The 6,750-nt window shown below is 41.9% G+C and overlaps 1 long non-coding RNA gene across 2 annotated transcripts in view; it reads left to right on the top strand.

Annotated features, from left to right (window-relative positions):
• The first annotated feature begins 2,347 nt into the window (after nucleotides 1-2,347).
• Nucleotides 2,348-6,750, top strand: part of LOC121662868 — a 118,552-nt gene continuing 114,149 nt past the window's right edge. For both annotated transcript variants that reach the window (XR_006015461.1, XR_006015460.1), the window contains exon 1: nucleotides 2,348-2,502. This is a non-coding gene — a long non-coding RNA (uncharacterized LOC121662868). The remainder of the gene's footprint in view (nucleotides 2,503-6,750) is intronic.

The raw sequence follows: 6,750 nt of genomic DNA, 5'->3' as shown, positions 1-6,750 counted from the left end.
AGGAACTTGCAAAAGATATATTGCTCATGGAAAAGAAATTCATGTAAACAGTATTGATGGTGAATAAAACTAATGCTAAAACTCTACCTCAGCACCATTATGTGGTGACAGGGTAAATACCAACACCTGCACAAATGAGTCCTTCCATACATGTTAGTGGTTTAGGAATGTGGTAGTGCCAGCCATATGAAAGGAAAAAGCCTGGGAGTATCAGGCAGGACACATCAGAACTTGATGGATCGGACAGTACCTGGAAGAAGCAGCAGTGTCTGGGGTTCAAGTGGTTCAGAAGGAAAATTGCCCTGCTTAGGGGTTTGATTATGTGTAATCACACAGCTTTTAAACCCTGAGAAGTCTTGACATCGGAGTTGTCCTGTAGTTTTGGGACCGCCCACCAGAGATACTCAGCTGTTGCACATAACCACATGTCTCCTTTGAGTCATTCTTTAGTATTGACGCAATAAAAACCAGAGTGAAAGTTATGGATATGGGTTTATTTCCAGTGAAAAAGCAAGCTTTTCCCCCTATTACAAAAGCCATCAGAGCAGGTATCTGCTGATGGGGCTTTCCGCAAGGGAGGAGTTCTGAACCAAGTCAGCCAGTGAGAATTGGCCATGTGAAAGTTGTTCTTGTTTCTGTAAACCTGAGGAGTCATGGTTGTTTTAAATTGTGTATCTAGGAGCTTTCACGATGAGAAGGTAAAACTTCCTCCTAGATATCTCACTTTGATTTCTTTTGTAAGTGCAACGTTCAGTTCAGGGAAAATAGATTTCAGAGTAAAGCACCATTTACTGGGAGAAGCCTTTTTCCTTGGCAGCAAAACATCTTAAAAAATGTGCTTTCATTTGATCTTTCTCTTTCAGTTAGAGGTTAGACACTTTACACTGGCCTATATTTACATGGAAGATTAGCAGTCTGTGTATCACAGAATTGTTTCACTTGAAAAGTTGACATGTATGACATTATTCCATACCTTTTTCTCCATTTAAACATGAGAAATTTATGGTGAGGTCCTCGTGAGCTTTTCTCATTGCAAGCATTGCTGACAGATTAAGCGATGGTCCATTTCATATAACGCCTGTGTTGTGTGAATTGATAGGAGGAGAGCTGAGGCTTGGGGTTTAGTATACCTTGTGCAAATTTGGAGCAAGTGTCTTAACACTTGGCAGGGGGAAATATTTTTTGTAAATTTTCTGTGTCAAAAAAGGAATTTGTGTGCAGATATCAGCAGAGGCTGAGAGTGCAGTGTGGTGACTGGGATGGCTTTCATGGTGAAAAACATGGAGGAAATAGACCATTTGACTTGGACACTGTGTTAATAAGGAAAAGAGTTTAGAAAAGGATTTGGCATCTTTATGTGTATGAATGTAGTGATGGTCCAAAGTTAGTTACCAAAACACTGATTTTTTTTTTTTACCAGAGTGAAAGTGGTACCAATCTGAATGTTATGAAGATCTGGCTTTCTCAGAATGTTCTTTCTGCATCACTTGCAAGATCTATGCTTTGCTTTTTGTCTTTGTGCAGTTGAAAAATGACACACTCACTGAGCTGTGTTGTGCGGAAAAGCCACATATGGAATGTCAAGGACTGAAGCCACGCTCATTTACAGCACTGGCCACTCCAATCACCACAACGATTTCATCAGCCTCACTTCAGAAAACAAGTGATGTTTGACTTATCTGGGCAAATGATATTTCAGAGCTGGCTTCAGCAATCTTTCTGTGGCTTGACAGTTGGTCTGCAACACATGAAACAGAGTAAACACTCTTTCATATTTGAAATTCGAAGCAGGCACCTTGAAGCATACCTTGAATGTGCTTCTGTTCCATATAGAATTATAAGAGAAGATTGATTTTTTTAATGTTTCTATGGCATTCCTGTTAAAATGTAAACTCACTCTGGGGCACTGGGAAGTACAGAGCTTGGATGCAACAATAGTTACACAGTTCCAGAAATTTTTCTGCAGCTGATGTCCTGATATGTTTTTAAGGAGTCTGTCTTCCTCTCAAGCTCAGCCACTTTTTTAACCATCCATTAATATTTTCTATGCACCTGAATAACAGTGCATGGAAGTCATCTTTCCATCCTCTTCAACTGCGTTTTAATCAGGCTCAGGATATTTTTTCTGAGGAGCTGAGTTTCTCAGGTGTGAGGCATATGTTTTGTTCCACATAGAATGGTAGAACAAGTAAATTGGGAAAATGGGAGGATTATTGAATGCATTTGGTTTTCTGACATGTCATTGTCACTACCATGCATTTTGTTTTTTGCTGCCTTCCTCTTGAGATAAAAATGGGTTTAGTCCTTGAATTTATGAAGTTCGATTCTTCCTTTATGGATTCACAGCCTACAGACTTGGCCTTCGACTGGCTCCTCAAACAGAAGTGATTTGCATGTTTCTTTCATTTTCACTCTGCTGCAGAAACATCTGTCCACAGGCTGGTGACCTTACCTGAACTTAATTCCTTGGGTGCATGCAATGCTATTTCACCTGGCTTCATGGTAAGTTTTTCCTATGAGTCAGCACAAATTAGTTGATTTCCTTGGACTTCATTTAGGGATGATGGCATGGTGTGGGTAAAGGTAATAGGCCATGAGTTCTAGCTCTAAGAGTTTTTCCAGCTAGCATCTTAGGCTGAGGAAAAAGAACACTCACTAATTACCTGATAGCTTCAGTTTTCTCACTCATTTTAGTGGAATTCACATATTGCCACTCTGCTCAGTCAGACGTTTTGGCCTGAGAAGTTCCTTTCCTTTGAGAGCGATTAAATGTAGCTGTTTGGAAGGAGATGGGAAAGACTAAAGCAGCACTCTTCAATCTTTTTGCACACTGGGCAAACAGATCAGTATTCAAAGGGACTTCTCCATAGGTGCAGAGCTGCCCCTCTTCTGAAGCCAGCTTTTAAGCTCAGGGTGGAGCAGTGGGTCCCAGTTCACAGAGCCTGCAGAGCTCTGCCTTCCCTAAAGCTGCACTGCCAGTCAACATGTGAGGCTGGGACTCCAGAGATACGTCTGTGCGGCTGGACTTGAGACAGGGCTTGGTGGCTCCGTGCCAATGCTGGTGTTGCTGTGCTGCTCCTGATGGTAGTCAGCTCATGCAGTAGATTGTACAAAGTCACAGGCTGGGACAGGCGTTCAGGGAATTGCTGGAGAAAATGAAGGGTGAAAGGCAACAGTTGCTTAAGTGTGCTGTTTCAACAACTTGGCAGCTGGACATTGGCTTTCTCTGCAGAATTCATTAGAATGAAGCCTTTTTGTGCTAGCTGCAAATCTGGCCTGGTACACCTGTGGTTGATTTTCAACTTGAAACTAGAGAAAACATCCTAGAACCTAGGGCTCTCCCCCCTTATTGCCAGTGATTACACAGGCTTTTTGTTCCATGCCAGAGACCTGGAAGAGATTGCACTTGGGATGCATACAATTCAACTGGACATTGCTTTGTTGTGCTGGCCTTGCTGTTGATGCAAAGCTTTCTGCTTTTGTCCTCACATCTCTGGATTTACATTGGCTTCTGCTAATGAGACTTAAAAGGAATTAGAACTGACCTCAAATTAAGACTGGGCTGTTCCTGCAGAGCCATCCAAACTGTTTATTATATTGATCAGTTAAGCCCCATGAATTCCTCAAGTTAGTCAATGATGTGAACTGACAAGTTAAATTATTACAGTGAAAGCCCTGCTGTGCTAACTTAATTTATGTTGTAGGGCCTCAAACCAGATTTTTATCTGTGTGCTTCTTTGGGTTTTTTTTTTCTTTTCTTTAAGACTAAAGTGAGAATTTTCTTTTTGAAAAACAGGTTTGCTGTGAGGATAAATTATATCAAGTCAGTTGTCCACTGAAACTACAAATAATGCTGCTTTTATTTTAAATTCAATAATACAGGCATCTGGAGCTATAAACACTTTCTACAAGTTGTGTGGCCCTGGGAAGATACAGACAACTTGCATCTGTATTGTATTGTATTGTTACCTTACCTGACTTGATATATTCAAATTAGGGGCATGCTTTTGATGTGAATGAGAAATTGGAGAGGAAAGCCTCATATAGAAGAGACAAAAACCTTGTGGATTCTGATGGGTACAGCCTTGGGAAAGAAGAGGGAAAGAGCTTTCTGCAGTGCTGTGGTCAGGTCTCCATTCCTCACTCAGAGCATCAGGGCTCGGGGCCATGGAAATGCTGCTGGAGTGCTGTGCTTAGTCAGCCTGAAGTGTATGACACAGTTGTGTACTCACAAAGCAATGTCGAGGGAGGTTTGGTGTCATGGCAATGATGCTGATGACAGCCTGAAAGAGAGGAAAATGAAAAGGATTTTTGACTCTTTACTGTATACTTATAAGCGCCCTCAAGTGAGACAGCTTAAGGAAAAAAACTTTGCTGCCTTGAAGAAAAGGAGGAAGAACCAGTTTTGGCAGGTTTCCTTTGCATACAGCTTGCCCTGGTGTGTTACTGCATAATTTCTTCCTGCTGTTGTGTTCCATTTCCTTTGAACAAAGAAGTGACTTTTAAATGGTGCCTGTGAATGTATTTATGAGGAACTAGGGTTAAAAATAGTGATAAAAAAAAAAGTCTCTGAGCTGATAGTAGATTGTGGGCACTGGACTTGCTCTGTTTGGATAAGGAACAAAAGCTCCATCCATGCAACGTGCTCTCTTTGCAATCTTTACATGTGGGTTGAGCTGCAACAATCTGTGACTCTGGGCTAGGTGTTCATATTTGGGGATTGCTGGACCATGGCACACTGGCAGATAGATTCCAGTTATTCCAGGTATTCTAAACACTAAATATCCATTAATTATATGATTAATAGTACAGCCATTAGTAGTTGGGACTGACTTGCTTGACTCCTCATTGTGTTTTGGTTTCACTCCTTTCATATTTTTAAGGGTTTTATCAAAGAGATCTGCAACTTCATATTTAATTACTTAAATACTATTGTCTTGGCAAATGGCCTTTTCTAAAATGCAAATACCTAAAATTTGTGAAAGAGCAAGATTTTTAAGTTAAAGTATGAGTTGGTGATGCAGTTTTTAAAGAAACCTGGGAGTAAATCCTCGATTTTCACTTAACTGAATGGATATTTGTTTTTCTTTTTCAAGGACGTTGTCCTGCAGTGCAATCAACCTACTTACAGTCCTCTCCACATGCATCTCCATAGATGTAGTGTCCAGCCCTTCACTAACAGATGCCATGAAGCTGAAGTTCAGCAGGAAGGAACCTGCTGTCCCAGCTGCAAACCCACAGTGCCAGGCAGAAGAGCTGCTTGAACATGCTATACAAATATCAAAGTCTCTTAAAGTCGAGTGGATACTTTCTATTGCAGTCTTCCTAGTATATGCACCTTATTTTCCTGCGTTTTTTTTTTCTACTGCAATTATCTTAACTCAACAATATAGTTATCCCTGCTCATCATCTATATGCTGCCCTTTCAATGTTGTATTTGACTGCTGAGTTCTAAGAATTGGGCAGACTTAGTGCGTTTATACGGACTTACATTTCAAAGGTGTTGACATTTCTCGTGTTGAGAAAGGGTTGAGCCTTGAGGAGTAGGGCTATCAGCCTAGGCTCCACTGTCAGCTTTCAGCAAGGGTCCTCTGACTATTGCAGACTTGAGGGTTTGTGAGCTCTGAGAGCATCCTCTCACAGAGATGCTGGTTGCAGCCTGCTGCAGTCCAGGAGTGTTCAAGGTGCCTCCTGTAGGACCCCTGTTTATAGGGTCACAAGATGATTGGTTTTAGTCACAGTGAAATTCCACCCTGGCCACAATCCAGGCTGGTAATTACTGGTGTTTGCAAAGCTCCAACATCAATGTTTTCATGCCAGTCTGGTTACAGTTCAGGTAAGGAATGTTCCAGGGCTCTCAGGGTGTGACTGACTATTCCCACTCTCATCCCCCACCTTAGCCAGACACCAGGAGTTCCTGGTACAGTCAGTGCTGCTCCCACCTTATCCATGCAAGGGTTCCCAGTACAGTCATGGGCTGCTTCACCCCTGAACCCACTACACAAAGATCAAGGCCTGACAGAAATTCTTGAGATCATGGAGCAGATCATATAAAATTTTTCTTTAACCAAGGCAGAGTTCCTGCAGAGATATCTTTGTGTAGGGGCAACTTTCAAGGCAACTCTTTACGACAGTGAGCAGCATATGTAACCAAAAGTATCACCATTTATAGTGAGTCGTTGGCACTAAATGTAGAGCACTTATTTTACCACTTCTGGCTCATGCTGAGCTAAATTTGGAAGACAGAATAGGCAATTCCAGTTCTTATCATGGGTGCTGTGCTTTTTTTGGGTATCTGAACTGCCACATGTCCCTTTTTGCTTGAAAACTGTGGCTTTTGTGTTGTCTTTGTTTAGTTTTCTTCATTCCCCAGTTATTATCAGGGGTTCAGTGAATACTGTACATCACAGCCTGAAAGACACACACTGGAGTCTCTGGTCACACTTCCTCTTCTCTCTCCCTTTCAGAAATGTTACATGTTCCTTATGTTGCCCATAACCTCCCTCTTCCCAAGACACTGAGGCAAAGATCTTGAGCAGCATCTCCCTGACTGAATACCTCACTGACCCTGGGGTTTGTTCCTATCTCTTCATGTTCTGGGTGCTTAACTAACACATCTGGCTGTTCAGGACATCAATAGGGTGTCTCAGAGTAGGAGTTAAAACAGACTCCTGAAGGCCCCTTTCCAGTGATCTCTCTCCAAAGTGGATTTCTCCCAGAGGGAAGATTTCCTCTTGCCTATGAGGACAT

This window comes from Corvus kubaryi, unplaced genomic scaffold, assembly GCF_017639235.1.
Source record: "Corvus kubaryi isolate FWS band 111438036 unplaced genomic scaffold, C.kubaryi_AGA036_p1.0 37264, whole genome shotgun sequence".
Classification (NCBI taxonomy): domain Eukaryota; kingdom Metazoa; phylum Chordata; class Aves; order Passeriformes; family Corvidae; genus Corvus; species Corvus kubaryi.
This window is presented reverse-complemented; position numbering and strand designations above follow the sequence as displayed.